The sequence below is a fragment of the Ailuropoda melanoleuca genome, chromosome 20 (assembly GCF_002007445.2).
Source record: "Ailuropoda melanoleuca isolate Jingjing chromosome 20, ASM200744v2, whole genome shotgun sequence".
Lineage (NCBI taxonomy): Eukaryota > Metazoa > Chordata > Mammalia > Carnivora > Ursidae > Ailuropoda > Ailuropoda melanoleuca.
In genome coordinates, this window is record NC_048237.1 from 3,617,366 (window position 1) to 3,637,429 (window position 20,064).

Sequence of the window (20,064 nt, forward strand, 5' to 3'; positions counted from 1 at the left end):
AGAGCAGAACGGTGACAGCATCAGCCTGGAGTACAGCGTCAAGCTGGCCACACACAGCTTCAGTCTAGGTCGTGTATGGCAGAACTGACGCGGGATCAGAGTACAGATCATCCAGCTTAGAACCACTGTGACAGTAAGGTCGGGAAAGCCTGAGGCTCCTTCGGGATGTCCTTCCTCCTCACTCAGGCTGTGTCTTTCTGACAGGGGGGTGGTGGGGTGGGGGGACGGGGGGGGGTCGGTACAGCAGGGGAGTTAAGAACACAGTCTCCAGAGCCAGATGGACTCAGACAGGAGCCCCAGCCCCGCCACCTTGTCGTGGTATGACTCTGAGCAAATTATCTCACTTGTAAGTTTCATTTCTTTATCTATAAAATGAAAATAATAATTAGTAACTGCCTCATATAATTTTGTGAAGATCAATTGAGATAATAAATGAAAGTAAAGCACACAGCACAGTGTCTGACATAGAGCTACGCTTATTATAAGGATTTGTTATGAATATACCCAGATCAACTATGCTGTTAGCACAGTTGCCGATAGCAACAGGCAGCGGGCGGGAGGGATGAGTGCGTATATGTTTCCATACACTGTACTCTGCTATTTTAGCCATCAAGGAGAGAGCTGGATTAGGGAATCCAATTGGTCGTACAATGAATAGTTCTTTAAATGGCCAAACAACAAATGGTGTTAAGGTGAAGGAACAATTCATTCGTAAGTGGTCCTATAAATCCTTAGGGGTTTACCAGGGTTTCCCCCCCAGGCACAAAGGAAGACTACATTTCCCAGACTCCCTCACAGGTAGGTCCAGATCATGTGACAGGTTTCTGGCCAATAAGATGCGGGAGGGAGGATGTACTCCACTTCCAGGTTGAACAAAAAGCTGCCTGTATGATTCCCTTCTCTCTCCACTTTCTTTTTCCATGGTCACATGTTCCAAATGGTAAAACTATTAAATGGAAAGAACACGTATCCCTGAGTCACTTCTTGTAATAGAGCCAAAGAAGGGAGCTGCCTAACTTTATTGAACGTTGCATGAGCAAGAATAAATTTTCATTATGTTAAGTTTCCAAGATTTGGGGGATATTGTAAAAATTAGCTTTAATTATGTTTACTTACCACCTGACCAACTGGAACTATTTGCAAAAAAATGTAAAGATAACAAAGATGTTCACACCCAAATCATTCAAAAGCCATGTTTAATAATTTTATTAACAAAATGTACAAGCCATATTTAATTTAATAAAAAATATTATATTGCTGGGTTCTTTATTTCTTTCTTGTTTAAAGATTTTATTCATTTATTTGAGAGAGAGAGAGCACGCAGAGGGAGAGTGAGAGGGAGAAGCAGACTCCCTGCTGAGCGGAGAGCCCGACGTGGGCCTCGATCCAAGGACCCTGAAACCAGGACCCTGAGATCATGACCTGAGCAGAAGACAGATACTTAACTGACTGAGCCACCCAGGGGCCCCTGAGTTGTTTCTTTTTTGAATTGTCTGCTATGCAAAAAGAATTTTAAAAAAAGACAGTGCTCCAAAAGGTGGCATTGTGACTCAGGTCTGAGAGCAGGATACGTGTTTAGTTTTGCCAGAAAATGTGCTTCATCACACGCAGCTGAGTGGGAAAAAAAACTGTGTTTCCAAAGAGTACAGATTGATCCCACAGAAAAAAATTACAATGTCAATAACGATGTCTCTCGTGGTGGTGGGTTTGATGGCCAAGTAATTCTTTCCCATATGCTTCATTATATTTTCGAAATCTCCTACAATAAGTATGTAAAACTTATAAACAAAAAGATAAAAAACCATTTGAAAAGTATTCTTTAAAATTTATTTTATTCTTTTAAGCCCTTCATCCTTTTATGCATCAATAACCCCTAAAATTACTAGAAAAGCAAAAACAAAACAGGAACAAAACAGATTATTCACATAATAGATTCTGGCAGCCAAACACTTGAAATACAGAGATTTGAAGGACTAGGCTCTAGCTAACCATGTCACTACTGCAAGTTTTGGGGAGGAAGCACACACATGAGCTAGTGGTGCTGGGGGATGTTCAAAAGGATCTTGACCTGAAACAGAAGAAAAACCAGAAACTTGGCTGGAAATTCCTTATGTATGCTTTGGAGAAGAGACAATGAGAAAAGGTTCACGATAAGGAAGACACTTCTGGGATCATTCTTCTAAAAGCCCTGTAGCGGGTGTCTTTTGAAGTGTCAGCCCACTCTTCCTGTCCACCAACCCATCTCTTCACCTGGTCTGCCCGTAAGTCTGTGTCATGGAGGGTAGTCTGTGAGGTGGGGGCTCCTCCATCTTCCTTAGGTTCTGGTAAAATTAATATAGGAGAACAGAACTTTATTTAACAGAATCAGACACTTTATTCGGCATTCCTCCATACTTTACCTTTCCATACTTAGCTTCTTGAGTCCTTGCAGTATTGCCCCCTTTGATTATAGAAATCCTAGAAATAGGATTAGAAAGAACATTTGTAGTCAGAAGACCTGGATTCTCTCACCTGCTTTTGGTGTGACTTTAGTCAAGGTTTTTAATCTTTCATTCAAAAAGATGACAAGAACGAATTTGTCAACCAGGCATTTGTCCACAAGAATGAAGACACAGCTATGTCTTTTATTTCAAATGGAGAAGTGTGATTGACATTCACTCGGCCTTTAGGCCAAACTAAAACTGAAAAGTTTGGAAACCTGGAGTCTACTTAATTTTCTAAGAAGATGAATACAGCTGAAGGGTCCCTGGAGATCATGCAGTCCAACACCCTCCTCTTCTTTCACCTCCAGCTGCACCGTTAGAGGCCAGGGAAATGAGGCCCAGAGAGGTAATGGGAACGTGCTCGTTGGCTTTACAGCTGGGTGATGTCAGAGCCGGGCTCTGTGTCCTCTCTGTGCTGTCTCGTCCCCTCTGTGTGACTAAGTCCTTGTGGGGGAACCGAAGCTTCTCCTGCGGTGCTGCCTGGTCTCAGAGCCCAGGAAGGTCCATCGCTGCCCCGTGGGGCCCCAGGGAGCTTGTAGTAGGAGCCGACGGCTGAGAGGTGGGCAGTCAGAGCAACCGGAAGAGATGGGCATTTCTCCAGTGGACCTGGCTCTGGGCAGTGACACTAGTTCTTTTTTCTTAACAGCTTGACTCTCTAGGCTCAGCTTAGGTTTGGCTTTCTCCCACCCCATTTTTATGTAACTGAAATTGGGTCACACAGAGCCACCTGAGGAAGCGTGGAACTTTAGCTCATGGGTCCAAAACCATCACTGAGTATTTGCTTATGTGCCCGGCACTGGCTTAGGCCTGATGACCCACCTGTGCTTTCTCATGTGATCTTTAAAAACTTCTGCGTGTCATTCACATTCGAGAAAACTCCAGCTCAGTTGGCCCTCTAGATGTCCCTTCTTAGATCAAACTCCGGGCAATAGGTTGGAGATCTGGGCTGTCTTCTCCCACTGACACGATTTCAATGATCAGGTAATAGAAGAGGTGGTGGCGGTGGGGTTCCTGACAGGCAAACCTCCAGCTACCCCAACCATCCCAGTTCCTTCTGTTGTTTGCTGCCCAAAGCCAACACAGACAGAGAAAAGAAGTAGGTCTCCATATACCATTCACAAAACACAAGCTTTAACTTCTATGACTTCGGGTTGGAAGGGGAAGAGTAGAATATTTCTGGGAAGTTTCTTTCTCTATTGATATCTGCATTTAATGTGGCTTCTCTCAAGGTACATGGTGGCAGGTGCAATGCGTGATATCGTTTGTGGGAGTTTATACTACCACAGGCCAGAATATGTCTCTTGCTAGCCGTGACACTGAACCCCAAATCCTCATGTAGTTCCTTCCTTTGCCTTAGATATTGAAAAAAATGCTGTTAGAATGAGTCTCATCTCCAAAACCACTTTATTTTTTTTTTTTTTTAGATTTTATGTATTTGAGAGAGAGAGAGAGAGTGTGAGAGAGAGCATGAGTGGGGGAGGGGGCAAAGGGAGAGGGAGAAGCAGACTCCCTGCTGAGCAGGAAGTCTGATGTGGGGGCTCCATCCAGGTCCCAGGGTCAGGACCCGAGCCAAAGGCAGATGGTTAACCGACTGAGCCACCCAGGCGCCCCCCCCCCGCCAAAACCAGCTTAACACTCAGCGAACTATTGCAATACTGAAGGAACTCAATATGTTTCCTAGACTATTTATTTGCAATGAACCATGGATGATCTAGCCACCCATGCTGCACATTTTTGCTAACTTTCTACTTATTTGTGCCTACCAACGAACACTCAAACTTCTATCTTTCGTAGTGACCCAGAATCCAAGATAGATGCTGAGTGAATGTTTTTAGTGGGATTCAACAGTGATCTTTTGTGGCTATCCGTTTAATCCTTAACTCAGATTGGATTTAGGAACATTAGAATTGATGCTGAAAATGGTTTTATCTTTCCTCCCACACCCACTTCCCAGTATTGTGTGAATGAGAAAACAGCCATAGCTGTGAGTTGCTTAGGGTAACCCAGCTCATGGATGGGGGCGCTGGGTCACAACTCTTCAGTCCAGTGCTCTCTCTGCTCCAAAGTGCCGCCTACGGGTATCTCATGGTGCACCTTCCACTTTGCTTTCTGGGGGAAACCAACTTCTATAAAAGAAGTCCAACTAGCTAGGATGGCCATGTCATGAGCAGCTCAACCTTGTCATCTGGAGAGGCCACATGGAAGATAATTCAAGTCCCTGGCTGACAGTCCCAGCTGAGTCCCAGCTGCCCGCTGAAACCCACTTGCCAACTACGTGAAGAAGCCATCTGGGAAGTGCCCACTCCAACCCCCGTCACGCTACCCTAGTTGGCTCCCCACGGACTGGAGGCCAGCGATGCCTGTACAACCTGCTCAAATTGCAGAATCTTGAGCAAAGAGATGGTAGTGCTGTCTTAGGCCATGAAGTTCCGAGGTGGCTTGTTATGTGGAGTTAGGTAACCAAAATAGTAGGGCAAAAGCAAAGGGCTGGCCTGTGGCTTGAAGATGTGGGGCAAGGGGGTCTAAAAGCAAGTTCCAGGGCAAAGGCTTAGGAATTCAGGGATAGACTTCAAAAGGGGTGGCCAAGAGACACAAGAGATCCTCAATGGAGAGTGCATCAGAAATTATAGCAAGTGGGGGGCACCTGGGTGGCTCAGTTGGCTAAGCAGCTGACTCTCAGTTTCAGCTCGGGTGGTGATCTCAGGGTCCTGGGATCAAGCCCCACGTGGGGCTCTGCTCAGCATGGAGTCTGCTTCAGGATCCCCTTTCTTCATCTGCCCCTCCCCCTGCTTGTGTGCTCTTGTGCTCTCTCTCTGTCTAAATAAATAAATCTTAAATAAAGAAAAAAAGAAATTAGACAAAGTGGAAGAACAAGGGGCAGACCTGGGAAAGGATGCCCAAGAATGGTAAATGAAGCAAGTCTGGGTTTTTTTTTTTTTTTAAGGGTCAGACCAAGAATTTTTTTTTTTTAAGATTTTATTTATTTAACAGAAAGAGACAGCCAGCGAGAGAGGGAACACAAGCAGGGGGAGTGGGAGAGGAAGAAGCAGGCTCATAGCGGAGGAGCCTGATGTGGGGCTCGATCCCAGAACTCCGGTATCATGCCCTGAGCTGAAGGCAGACGCTTAACAACTGCACCACCCAGGTGCCCCAGACCAAGAATTTTTAAGAGTTTTTTTTTTTTTACCCTCTCATAGAAATTGTTCGAAGAATACAACTAAAGTGAGTACAAAAGCAAACATTTCTGAAATAGCTGCGATTCTACTAGAACCCTGAAGCAAGTACCTCTCCAGCCTCAGTGGTGGGGGCAAGAGCCGCCCGAGGTGCAACAAAGAAAGGTGAACGGCTGTGCTTCCTCGCCCACGCTGGGCAGGGTTTCCACGGAGGGTTCATGAAAGAGGCAGAACGGGTGATCAGGGTACACCGTAGTGAGCTGTTTATACAGGAAATTAATAGTCGCCGCATTTCTTGCAAGGGCGCACATATTCTCACCCCATCTTTGTGTTCTCATCATAAAGATCGGACTTAAAGCACCCCTCGAGGTACTTCACATAAGTAGATACTCGGGAGGCGCCTTCATCAGGTGGTTTCTAATACTCAAAATTTGTAGAAAGCCAGGTAAGCGTTTCCAGAAGTTTATCTTCATTGTGTTTATTTCCAGCTGTGTGCGTTATGTGGTACATCAGCATAGCTAGTAGTTAAAGAGGTTAGATTTATCATTCCCCCCACCTCTTGCTGCAGCCACATCACCTGTTGGCATGGCCGTGTTCCTCAGGCTGGGGTACGTTTCTAGTGTCTCAGCAAGGGCAATGCTGAGGAGGTCTGCCTCGTTCCTTTTTTTTTTTTTTTAAGATTTTATTTATTTGACGGAGAGAGACAGCCAGTGAGAGAGGGAACACAAGCAGGGGGAGTGGGAGAGGAAGAAGCAGGCTTCCAGCGGAGGAGCCTGATGTGGGGCTCGATCCCAGAACGCTGGGATCACGCCCTGAGCCGAAGGCAGACACTTAACGACTGCGCCACCCAGGTGCCCAATGCCTCATTCCTTAATACAGCCGAACCTAAGCTAAAACGTGGAATGTTCCAAGGACGTTTCCTGTATCTGCACCCCTCTTGATAATGTGTTGCTCCTTTCCCCAAGGGAGACAGGAACCTCACATCTCCTGAGAACTAGCGCCAGCCCTCCTGGGCCCACTGAGGCGCGCTCCCTCTCAGATCCTTCACGCCCCTGACACAACCCTTTCCTCACAAACACTGACTCATCCTGATGGTGACATGGGATGCGATATATACATTTTGGAGTGATTTTTATTGACATGGTGAAATGCTCACAATATCATTTGATTTTTAAAAGGCTACAGAATCATACACTAGCCACAGTATTAAAAAAGTGTAATGGGGTGGACATTTCATTATTTTAATGATTGGCAGTAATGTTTCTGTTGGGGGGTGAACTATTCTTGCTTTAGAAAATAACTTTATGTGAGCCCTTGAGTTAGCAAGGAAAGCCTGAGGGTAGGAGAGCGGGTGGAAGCCTGAACAAGAGTGTGAAGTGGCTTTGGGGCGCTGCATGGGGCCAGGCAGGATCAGGGAAAGAGTATACCAGACCAAAGACGGCAGAGCAAATAGTGGCTGGTGGAAATTCTCTGGCAGAGGGAATGGCCAAAGGACATTGTGAGAAAGGCCTGGAAAATGTCTTATTTGAAGATGCTTACTACAATGCATACCTCTCATTCCCTGTCTTTAGCTTACCATACGCATGAATGTTCTATGGGGGGGGGAGGGTTGTATGTGTGCACGTGTGTGTTGGGGGTGGGGTAGATCCAGTAAAGAGCGGACGTAGCCTTTGTGGAAGTACAATCTGGAACGAAGGACTGACTGTGAACAAGTAGACTCCTCATCTGTCGGCAGAATTTTGGGGGCGCTTCTTCAAGTCGTTGAGTGGGGCTTGCATCCTTTTATCTGTAATGATTTACCTGGAAAGGAGAATCTCATGCTCGGGGTAATTTTCCTCTTTAGAGTTTTCTACAATGAGCATTTATGATTTTTAAAATCAGAAAATACTATTTTGAGGAGTGTACTTATTCTGAGCCTCCCTGGTTTTAGCCATCAAGTTGGGAAGCATTCAACAAATCTATCTCAGAGTGACTGTTACTGACCAGTATGAATGAGGTGACGTGTGCAGGGACATGCGTATTTTAGCAGAGGGCTCCTGGAGACTCTGAGTCTATAAGACAGAGGACTATAATTTCAACCAGAGTGAGAAAAACACCGTTCAAACCAAGCAGCTCCATAGTCTACAGGCCTGAAGATCATTTCCCCCTTTAGCTAAAAATATGGAGAAGCACTGGAATCAGAAGGAGGGGAGTTATATTTCATGGAGATGTTTGAGAAAAGAAAAAGAGCTCTCCAAGGCATCCAGACACTTACCTGTGAAAATCCGGGCTCTGTCTGAGAGAAATGGCGCTAACATTTCCTAATGGGTCTGGAGCTATCACAAATAGTTTTGCTTTGGATTTTTTTATTAGACATTGGCAACATTCTTCTTTTTTTGCTCCCCGGTGTGGCTAAAACCCCAAATAGCTTGAAGCCCAGAATTTGTGGGTGTATGCTTCATGGGGGTAGGGGCCATTTTTTTGTTCCCCAGCAGCATTCCTAGGACTCAGGGCAAAGCCTGAGATTTAGAAAAAGGTAATAGTGACTACTGTTATTAAGTGTTTACAATGTCACAGCCCTTGTTCTAAATACTTTGTTCTCGGGGGCACCTGGGTGGTTCAGTCATTTGAACATCTGACCCTTGATCTCAGCTCTGTTCTTGATATCAGGGTTGTGAGTTCAAGCCCCTGGCTTGAGTGAGTTTGCCCAGCGTGAAGCCTACTGAAAAAAACAACGTTATTTTCTGACCCTTTTTCTTTTGGGTGAGAACATTAAGGCTCTACTGTCTTAGAAGCCACTTAATAAGTGGAAGGGAGGAATGAAGCAAAAGGAGGAGAGAGACAGAGAGGGATGGAAACAGAGAGTTCCTTGTGTGGAATTTGGTCTGGTCTACAAGCATTTTTTTCCCTCCCTTGTGAGGATATAGTAGAGGTTTATAATTCCTTCAGAATTCGTTTGGGGACCCCCTTGAAAATGCACGACAGACATTCTCCATCACGTGGAGAAGGAATTGGACTCCTGGCAGCCCCATTCCTACCCCGCACATTAGCTGGATCATTTGGGGGTCTGCCTTGAGTTTAGCTTTAGCCGGGAAGCTCCCCGCTAAGGGGCTGGACCGCTGAGCGGGATCCCGAAGAGGCCGTTCCCATCCCGCGACACAAGAGGGCAGTATTTCAACAGGCCTGAGCTTTCCAGCGCCTCGCGAGGTGAGCTCGCATCATCTCCAGTAAAAAGCCTGTTGGACTGATTATTTCAGCTCGAGAATTTTAGAGTCCAGGGGAGGATGCATTTTAATGACTCCAGGGAACGGATCAAATTAAACACATTATCCCGGATTTTCTTCCCTCGCCTCCTCTCACCCGCCTTCTCCGCGGCCTCTGTGTGCGCCGCGTGGGCCCCACCCCCGGGCCCCGGATCAGCCCCTCTGCAGAGCCGCAGCCCTTGCTGAAAAACCGAGGGCCAGAAAAGGACTCCGCCGCTTGTCTTGGCGCAGATCCTCCAAGGTCACCTTCCAGCAGGATCACCGTAGGGCCCTCTGGAAGTTGCGTGCCCGGCCAGACGGAATCTACAAACTCAAGAGCCCGCAGTTGGCAAGGCTACCCACATAGATAGTTTCTCTCGGATTCCCGAGAGCCTTGCAAGAGAAACAGTATTGTCGTGTGGTAGATGTGGAAACACACAGGGAGGTTCAAAAACGTGCCCAAGGTCATGAAACGAGTAGGTGCCGAGCTGGGACTCCCACCAGGATGTCTGGTCCCAAAGCCTGGAGTATGTACGTAGCATCTCCCCACAGCTAAGCCCCGCTTGTCTTAGCCCTGTAAGTACCCCATGACACTTGACCGGAACATGAAGTGGACACATTCAATGACTTCCCTGGGTGGGTGAGCAGAGGGTCAGGCTCCTTTGGGCACCTTAAGTATCAACTTCAGGTTCTATTTATCCTCTATCCTGTGCAGCTTCTGGAATAACCCGGCATTTAATGGGTGCTCCCTGCTGCACAGGACAGCTTAATTGGATTTAATTAAATTCATGGCCCTCAGGTTATTTGACAGATTTACTCATGATTTTAAAGAAGTTTGTTTCTGTCTCACCTTTATCTAGGAGTTATTTCTGCAGAGCTTCTTGTTAAAACCCTCTCAGAAACCCACCAGTCTTGTAATTGCTTTCTCAGCTTTATTCGCACTGATAAGATATGAGTGATTTTTTTTTTTAAAGGCAGGACTAACTAATCAATCAAAACAAACATCTGTAATCTGATTTTAGAGCAATCTGCATGATACGAGTTGGCCAAGGAGAAATAATTTCCTATCACGGTGGGATAACATGCAAATGAAATTTCAACTCCAGGCTCCCTCACCTCATAGAATGTCAGAGAAGTAGGTGCCAAGCGGAATGTGTTTATGAATGGGAAAGCCAGTGGTGTTATATTTTCTCTTAGGTTATTTTCAATCTCGTTTTCCTAAGGAACGAAATAGCTCTAAACATTTCTAAATATTTCACTCCATATGGCCCAAATCCCAAACTTAAAAATATCTACCAACTGCCCACAGAACAGGGTTTTAAAAGAAAAATAATTGATTTTATTGGGACATTTCCTCAGAAAAGGTTTGCCAGGGGTAAAACAGGGGCTGCCTGCCCGGTGATGTAGTTGACTGTTTACACAGAGGTTGGACAATTGTTAGCCATGTCATGGAAGGTGTTGCACTTGGCGGAAAGTTGGACCAGAGGACCGGCTGGGGAAGGTTCCACGGACTCCTTACAAAATCCTTGTAAATGAAGCACACGAATGGTGATTGCCTTTAATCTTAATAAAGGTCACCATGTTGTCTTGTGAAGAGCCGGGACCAGTGACTGGTGGCCTCCTCCGCTGTGTGAGTGGAGAGCTCAGCCACCTTCCCCAGACCTGCTTTCCAACTCCCGCAAACTAGAACAGGCCACAGGCTGTGAATAAATACTTCAAAGAAAAATGAGAGAAAACCACAATCGTTCAAAATGGGGCACTGCTGAGAGAAATGGGTTAGGACACAGTAGCTGTTCCTAAAACGAGAAAGCTCTACGGCTTTCCTTACTATCTTGAAAACCAGCTGGTATATGACAGATGCAATTTTATCAGCTCAAATCCTGTAATTCTTTCTTTCAACCGTGAGCCCAAATGCCGTCCCTGTAGCAAGGGCATGGTGATGCTGATACACACCGACGTGCCCCCCGGAGGCCTGCAGACCCCTGCCAGTTTGTGGTCGCTTCTGGATGAGGGGAGCAGTTGGCCCCACGTCGAGCAGCGCCGTCATCCTCTCCCTCACCTGTTTAATCAGTCTTTCTTGAGTGTCTGCTGTGTGCCAGGCAAGGTGCTGGGATGCAGCAGTGAACAAGGAAGACAAGATTCCTGCCCTCATAGAGTTTATATGCTAGTGGAGGAGAAAGACAGCAACAGAGTGAATACATTAGAAAACGTTAGTCATAATCGCTATGAAGAAAATAAAACACGAAGGTGGGAAAATGAGCTCCCATACTTCTTTAGAATTGCTGGTGAGGGAGGCCTCCTGGAGGAGTGGCCTGAGTGATGCCAAGAAGCCAGCCAGGCACAAGTCTGGCCAAGAACATTCCAAGCCCGGGAAACAGCAGTTTCCGAGACCGAAAGGAGAAAACCTTGGCGTACTTGAGAAACATAAAGAAGACCAGTGGGGCCGTTGGGTCATGCATGTGGAAGATTGTGGTGTGAGCTGAGGTCAGAGGGACAGTGGGTGACTCCTGACTTCTAGTGGCACTGCGTAGACTCAGCCCCAGTCCTATGGAGAAAGGGCGTCCCTGGACAGCCACAGCTGCTGGACCTGCTGCTTGATTTCAACTTTTCAGGGGACCATGAGGATGCAGCCATAATTACTCTTGGCAGGAATCCCCACGTTCCCTCAGAAGGATCCCTCACATGGGAGTCTTGAATCTGAAAAGTCTGTCGGGGGAAAAAAAACCGCGACTTTTGTCCTTCGTCAACTTTGAAGACCCCTCAAGGATTGTAATGCAAGGCCAGCAGGGATTTTTCCCATTCTATCTCTGAAACCCATATAGGAGTCTTCCTCAGAGTCCCATCAGAAGAGCGCTCTGTGCTGGTCTGAACAATTTTAAAGTTTCATGTTATTATAGCTAACCCAAGAACAGTCCAGAAGGGGGATGACATCAATGGCTGGGGTGTTAGTACCTGGGGCAGCCTCGAGCTCTGTCACACACAGCTCCCCTCCCCCCCATCCCAGGATAAGAGATTTTCTCCTCTCACCTCTTCATATTACACTTACATCCTATTCATAAAGGTAGGTGGAAAATTCTGAGTTTTGGAAGATAGCTTTGAGTGGAAACAACCAGAAGGCATCTAAACAGAGTCCCACTGGGGCTGGTGCTTCGAGAGAAAGGTCTTCAGAACCAGTGGCCAGCTAACCTGTACGTGGAGCAGAATCAGGCCCAGAATACTCCTGCCCTTCCTCTCCCATCTTCCATGGGGGCAGTTTCATTTTAGAACAAGTGTCCCCCTTGCTTTGGCCTCTGCCCTGTGTCCCTGTCTTGCTCTGAGCCGGCTGCCCACCTGTCCTGCCAGGTGACCCCAGGGCGGGGGCGTGGGGGGGTTCAGCAGCCTGGAGTTGAATCCCAGCTGTGCTTCTGACAAGTGGTGTGTCTTGGGCACACAGCTTAACCTCTGCCATCTATAGGGCATTCATACGTAAAACCTCCTGGCCTACTTAATTACCAGCACTGTCACGGGACTAGACGTGGATGGCTGATGGTTCTCCTTGTGTGGGAGCGCTGTCCCGGGTGGGCATCTGGAGGGATTGTGAGACCCCTCTGGTGTGGCGTGGGCAAACGTGGGCGCTGACGTCGAGTCCTGAATCTAAATCTCTGCGCTCTTCTTACATTTCTGTATGTCTGTGGCTTTCTCCCTGGAGGTCAGAACATCCAGATGGAAAGAGAAAGAAATGGTTAATATTTGTTTTTGTTTTCTTTTGTCTGATTTCCAAACTAGGTAATTAGGAATTGAAGAGGAAGACCCTGAGGGGAGCAAAACATAGGATATGGCATCATAAAGATTAATAAGAGATGGGGGGAGAAGCTGACACCCTGCCTGCTTCCCCAGGAATGAGTAGGAGCGTCATCTGGGATTGGGGGGCGGGAAGAAGGTGATCTTGGACACAGCTGTGGAGGCAGCCAGGAGCTACGTGCAAAAGGGACTGACTTGGGTGTGGGAGGTATCACCGAGAGCAGTGATGACCAAGAGAGGCAGGGCACCACCCCGCCTCCCACCCCACTCACTGCCTGCGGCCCCTCCAGCAGAGAAACACGCACCGGGCTCCCAGATGTGCCTAAGCTCCACCCAAACTGTCCTGTGGGGGACATCTCCCACCCTTGTCACCATTCCAGGACACGAGGAATCTCTCCCTTCATAAAATAGTGAGGGGCCCGAACTTACAGACGGGGGAGTGTGGTAGGACCCCCCCCCCCCACCAAACTGAGACCAGTGCGTTACTGGACAGTGGGGAAAAGAAACCTTGCTACACACTGTATGTAACCAGCTGTGATGAGCATCAACACGGGAGGGTGATTGAGTTTGAGGGAGTCCAACAGATAGCATCCTTTCCCCCCGCATTTGGAGCACAATCCCGGCACTTTGAGAGACAGAGAAGTAGTCCGATTTGCGGAGCCCAAAACATGAAGCTTTGAACTGGGTGACTTTAGGGCTTCAGTGGCATAAACTCGGGTCCCAGGATTTTTTCCTCTAACTCTGGGGGTTCGTAGGGCTTGGGTGCACTGTGCGACTAGTTTTTACAAGTATGCGATTGTCCTCTGATGGGTGGGGTTGGGCTGGCAGCTTGAGGCCTTTGACTTACAGGGAGCACAGTCCAAGGGGATTTTGACCTAGCAGCTACCGGCAGCTTTCTCCACAGGCAAGCAGCTGTTCGTGCAAGGCGGCAAGTACCAGCCTTACGAACATGCAAGCATGGCATTGGGCTCAGTGAACAGAGGGAGCCGAGGCAAGGTTTTGATTAGAGGGAAAAGAGACTGTTTTCTTATGTCAGCTTTTAGGTACAGGGAATGGAATAATTTCTCCATTGCTTGGCTGCAAATCTACAGTACGAGACTTTAAAAAGCAGGAGAAGCTACATTTCATGGGCTCTAAAGATCATTTATGTGTGAGGTTCCAGCTTTAAAATGATGTGGCATTTATGTAGGCGTAAATGGGCAGTGTTAGACCAGCCACACGACCTCGGGTCCTCTCTTACGCTATCTTGAAAACCGAACGAGGACTGTTTGCAGGGAAAGAGAGGGGCATTACACAATGATAAAGTGGTCAATCCGCAAGAGGATGTAACTATTCTAAACGGATGTGAACCTAACAACTGAGATTCCAAAATCCGTGAAGCACACACTCACAGAGCTAAAAGGTGCACATCTACAGTTGCAGTTGCAGAATTTCAACACGCTTCTCCCAGTAATAGAAAAAATAGACAGGAAATGAGGGAAGATATAGAAGTCTTAAACAGCATTATCAGTCAGGTTGACCTAATTGATGTTTATAGACGACATCATCCCAAAACAGCAGAATACATACCCTTTTCAAAACAGCAAAACACACGTTTTCAAACATGAAATAGTCATCAAGATTCTGAGTCATAAGTCTCCATAAATTTAAAAGCTCAGATATACACAAGAGAAGTAAGTTAGCATACACGTTTCTAATTAGGAATTAATTAGAAATCAACGAGAGAGAAAAAAGAAATCAAGAGAGAAAAAGAAATCAACTAGAGAAATACATCTAAAAAATTCCAGGTTAAATGCATATTCTTAAAATAACACATGGGCCAAAGAAGATCTTGCAGAAGATGAATGTTTTTGAAGCAAATGAAATTGAAAGCACAACATATAAAAAATTTTGGGGTGTATTTAGAGCAGTATTTTGAGGGGACTTTACGGCATTAAATGTTTTTAATATAAAAGAAGAAATATTTCAAATAAAAAAATCTTAACTTCTACCTTAAGGAACTAGAAAAAGAGAACAAAACAAATCTAAGGCAAAAAGAAGGAAAGAAACACTAGAAAGAACACTGGAAATCCATAAAATAGGAAATGAACAAACAATGGAGAAAAACAATGAAATTGAATGCTGCGGTAAGCTGAGTACCAGTTGCCCAAAGACACCCATGACCTGGAAATCTGTTACTTTATATGGTAAGAGGGACTTTGCAGATGTGATTTTTTTTAAGGATCTCGAACCAGAGAGATAATCTGGGAATATTCTGGTGAGCCCATTGTAATCACAAGCATCCTAATTAGAGGGGGTGGGAGGGTCAGGGTTAGACTAACGATGGTAGAAGGAAGAAGGTGCAACATGCATGGAGGGGACATGGGCCAAAGAGTGTAGGTAGCTTCTAGAAACTGAAAAAGGCAAGAGAGTTCATGTTCCCCTGAGAACCTCCAGAAGGAATCGGCCCAGCCGACACCTTGGCTTCAGCCCAGTGAGACTGATTTTAGACTTCTGACTTCCAGAACTGTATGGTAACATATGTGTGTTGTTTGAAGACACAAAGTTTGTGGTAATTTATCACAGCAGCAAAAGGAAACTAATACAATAATCCTTTGAAAGATCAATAAAATAGGTAAATCTCTAGTTTGACTTACCAGGAAAATAAAAGAAGATACAAATGATCAGTATCAGGGATGAAAAGGGATTACTTCACATATTAGAAGGATATTAAAATAATGAATGACATATGTCAGTAAATGTTACAGCTTGAGTGAAATGGACAATATCTTTGAAAGATATAAATTACTGTAGTTCTGTCAAGAAGAAACAGAAAACCTAAAACAATAGAGAAATAAATGATATTTATGAGGAAATTTGAGTTCCTAATGGCAAATCTTAGAACAAAAACAGCAACTGCAAGAAAATTCTGGGCCCAGATGGCTCCACTGTGAATTTTTCCAGACATGTAAAGAAGAAGTAATACCAGTTTTACAGAAATTCTTCCATCAAATGGAAGATAAAATAATACTTCTCAGCTTATTTTATGAGGTCAGCACTACCCTGCTACCAAAATTAGTGAAAAATATTACCAAAGAGAAAAAGACTACAGGCTGATATTGCTCATGAGTATAGGTACACAAAATCATCGACACAATTTTAGCAAACTAAAATTGTATATATACAAACTAAAATTATATATAGAAAGGATAATACATAATGACCAAGTAGGGTTTATCCCAGAAATGCAAGGTGAATCAATGTTAGAAATCAATTAATATCAGACATCATATTAACATAAAAGACTCCCATAGATGAGGTTGAACAATTGGAAACTGAAATTTTATTTTATTTTATTTAAAGTAGGTTCCATGCCCAGTATGGAGCCCAATACAGGGCTTGAACCCATGACCCTGAGATCAAGACCTGAGCTGAGATCAAGAGTTGGATGCCACCCACGCACCCTGGAAACTGAAATTTTAAAGTATCATTTACAATAGCATTGAAAAACATGAAATACTGAAGATGAATTTAACGACATAGGTGAGAGATCTGTACACTGAAAACTGAAAACCATTGCTGAGAAAAAAAAATTTAAAGGCCTAAATTAGTAGAGAGATATACCATGTTCATAGATTGGAAGACTCAATATTGTTTCCCTCCAAATTGATCTGTATGTCCTAAGCAATACCAGTCGGAATTCCCGCAGTGATTTTGTAGAAATTGACAAGGTGATATAAAAATGTATATGATAATGCTGAGGCCTAGAATAGACAAAACAATTTTGAAAAAGAAGAATAAAGTTGGAGGACGCATGCTAATTTTAAGGCTTTCCATAAAGCTACATCTAATAATGACAGTGGGGTATTGGCATAAGAACACACATGGATATCAGTGGACCACAATAGAGTTCAGAAAGAGACCCACACATATATGAGCAATTAGTTTTTTTAAAGATTTTATTTATTTATTTGAAAGAGAGAGAGAGAGAGAGAGTGTGCAAGCGAGAGAGCACGGGGGAGGGGCAGAGGGAGATGGAGAGAGAAAATCTCAAGCAGACTCTGCACTGAGTGTGGAGCCCAACATGGGGCTTGATCTCATGAACCTGAGATCATGACCTGAGCGAAGCCAAGAGTTGAATGCTCAGCTGACTGAACCACACAGGCATCCCTGAGCAATTGATCTTTGACAAAAGTACCGAGGTATCTCAATCGAAAAGGGATAGTTCTTTACACAAATGGTGTCAGAACAAACTATATGGGGGAGAAATACTTTTTCTCTCACACCATGTAAAAAAATTAATCTGAAATAAATCATAGACTGAAGTATAAGAGCTAAACCACAAAATTTCTAGGAAAAAACTTAGGAAAAAATTTGTTGTGACCTTTGGATAGGCAAAAATTCTTTAGATAGGAGCTTGAAACTTGAACATCAAAATTAACAACTTCTGCTTTTGAAAAGACATTGTTAAGAAATGCAAAGAGAAAACATAGCCTGGGAGAAGATATTTGCAAAACACATATATTCAGGAAAATTATTTGTTTTCAGAATATATAAAGAACTCTTATAATTCAATAACAAGATGAAACAACCTGATTTTTTGAAAAAGAGGCAAAAGTTTTAAAGAGACCCTTCACAGAATAAGACAGATGTTTGGGAAATAAGCAGATGAAGAGATGCTCGACATCATTAGTCATTAGAAAAAAACAAATTAAAACCAAATGGAGATAACACAACATATCCACTAGGGTGGCTAATATTAAAAAGACTGTCAAAATCAAATGACAGGAGATCGTGGAACAACTAAACCCTCACACAGTGCTGGGGGTAATGCAAAAATGAGAACAGCCTCTGGGGCACCTGGCTGGCTCAGTCAGTTAAACTCCCAACTATTGATTTTGGCTCAGGTCATGATCTCAGGGTCCTATAATCGAACCCGGTGTCAAGTCTGCGTGGAGCCTGCTTAAGATTCTCTCTCTCTCCTTTTCCCTTTCCCCTCTCCAATCGTGCACTCTCTCTCACTCTAAAAAAAAAAAAAAAAAAAAAAAAAAAAAAAAAAAAAAAAAGAGAACAGCCTCTTTAAAAAACAGTCTGGCAGTTTCTTAGTTAAATATATACTTACAATATGGCCCAGAAATCCCACTGCTAGGTGTTTATCCAAGAGAATTAAAAAAATGTGTTCATAGAAAGTCTTGTATGTGTATATTCAAAATGGTCCCAACCTTGAAACTACCCAAATAGCCATTAACTACTGGACAAATTTTGGTATATTCACACCATAATATTACTCAGGGATAAAAATAAGTTGCTACTGATACAGGCAACAACCTGGATGGATCTCAAAAGCCGGACCTAGAAGACCACATACGCTATGATACATTTCTATAAAATTCTAGAAGACAGAGAGCAGACCAGTGAATCCTGGGGCTGTGGGTGGAGAGGAGGGTATTGATTTCAAAGAGACGCAAAGGAAAGATTTGAGTGATGATGGAAATGTTCTATATCTTAATGGTCATGGTGATTACACGATGATACATTTGTGAGAATGCATCAAACTGTCTCCTTAAAAATGGTGATTTTTTTTTTCTTTTCTGGGCCCTGGCCCCCGGTGGGTTTGCAGGAGGGCAGGCTGAGTGCCTGGAAGGGCACCCTAGGGGAGAGGAGGACGCGAGGCACGGTGGCAGGAGGAGGTGAGGGGTGCCCTTCTTTGTCAGCCGGGGGTGAGCACGCGGCCACTCTCCCACCCGGCGGTCATCCATCCACAGAGACATCAGCCGCTGGGCCCCCAGGGCTTTCAGGCTACCTACCACCAGGTCCTCGACAAAGTGGAGCTCCTGGTGCCTGAGAAATTGAGGTCCTTGTACAATCACCTGGCAGGTCCCCAAATAGCTTTTTTCCCCCTGGGCTCTTATTATGAAATGGGACTGATGTGTGTGGGATTGGGGGACACAGCCAGCCCTGCAGAGAAACTCAACTCAATCTGCAGTTGGGAGGCCACAGGGTTTATTTGGTCAAGATGCTCACTTGTAATTATTCCAAAACCTGGAGTTTGTTTGCTGTTAACCTCTTTTGGGGGGGTGGGCAGCAGAGGCCTCTCAGCTCTTTTGTATTTAGAGACAGAACCAAGAACCAAAAGCTAAAGCAAACAGTTAAAAGTTCCTGACCACCCGAACAATATAGATGTGGACATAACCACTGGGCCTGAATTGATTTATAATTTGGTTATTGATAAGGTGATATTAACTGTGCTAATGTTTGGAAGGCATAAAAAAACCAAACTATACTGGGAGCTAATACTTGATTCAACAGAAAAATAGATCGAACTTTGAATTAAAAAAATGGTGAATTTTGTTGTATGTGAGTTATGCCTCAATCAGGCTGATTAAAATAAAATTTTTTCTTTTTTTTTTTTTAAGGGTTTTATTTATTCATTTGACAGACAGAGAGACAGCCAGCGAGAGAGGGAACACAAGCAGGGGGAGTGGGAGAGGAAGAAGCAGGCTCCAGGAGAGCAGGGAGCCCTATGCGGGGCTCGATCCCAGCACCCTGGGATCATGCCCTGAGCTGAAGGCAGACGCTTAAAGACTGAGCCACCCAGGCGCCCCAAAATTTACTTTTTCTGAAGAGAACTGGGGCAAAAGAGCATGCAAGTCATCCGCCACTGCCCCAGGACAAGACATAGCTGGAAGGGCCCTTGGAGGCCTGACCACCAGAAGCTGGGGCGCTACGGGTCTTGAGAAGGACATGGAGGAGCCTTGCTCCTCACTGGGCCCCAGGGCATAGGTTGGAAGCAGCGACAGCCTTGGTTCAGGAATCGCTGAGATTGATTCTCCAGCTCACAGTAATGTGAGATAAGGGACAAAACTTCCGGAGGAGGCAGGCTTCCTGCGTCTGAGTAATTTCAGAACGAGAAACAGCGACAACCACCACTGGGACATGGCACTGAAAATGCCTCATCCCAAGAGCTAGCAGGGACTGGGTCGCCAGGCGGAACCCACATGCTCTTCAGAAGTGGGATGCCGAAAACTCAGGGCTTGGAGGCAAATGGAAATCAAGATGTTTTCAACATGTGGGGTTGGAAATGAAGGGGCCATAAAGTAAGAGCCAGTGCCTGGGACTGCCACCGCTGAAGATTTCTAGACTTTCTGAGAAGGGAGCCAGGTCTCAAGTTCCACCCTCGGAGCGCTGAGACAGCATGCGCTGATGGCCTATCCCATCCCCTGCCCCTAATATGGAGAAATAATGGTGCCATAAAGGCCATCCTCTTCCAACAAAGATATAGCTTGAACAGCGTCATGGCAAGACGGCAGTCGAGGATTCTGCCCCGTTTCTGTGTATTTGTACCCTCTCAGATTTCACTGAATCTTGGCTATGGCCTTTAGCAATGTAAGTAGAGGATTCTGGGAATATAACTTTGCCTGAGATACT

At 45.1% G+C, this 20,064-nt stretch overlaps 1 pseudogene; it reads left to right on the plus strand.

The window, feature by feature from the left end:
- The first annotated feature begins 11,102 nt into the window (after positions 1-11,102).
- On the plus strand, positions 11,103-18,789 carry LOC100463918 (annotated as a pseudogene).
- The last annotated feature ends 1,275 nt before the right edge of the window (positions 18,790-20,064 follow it).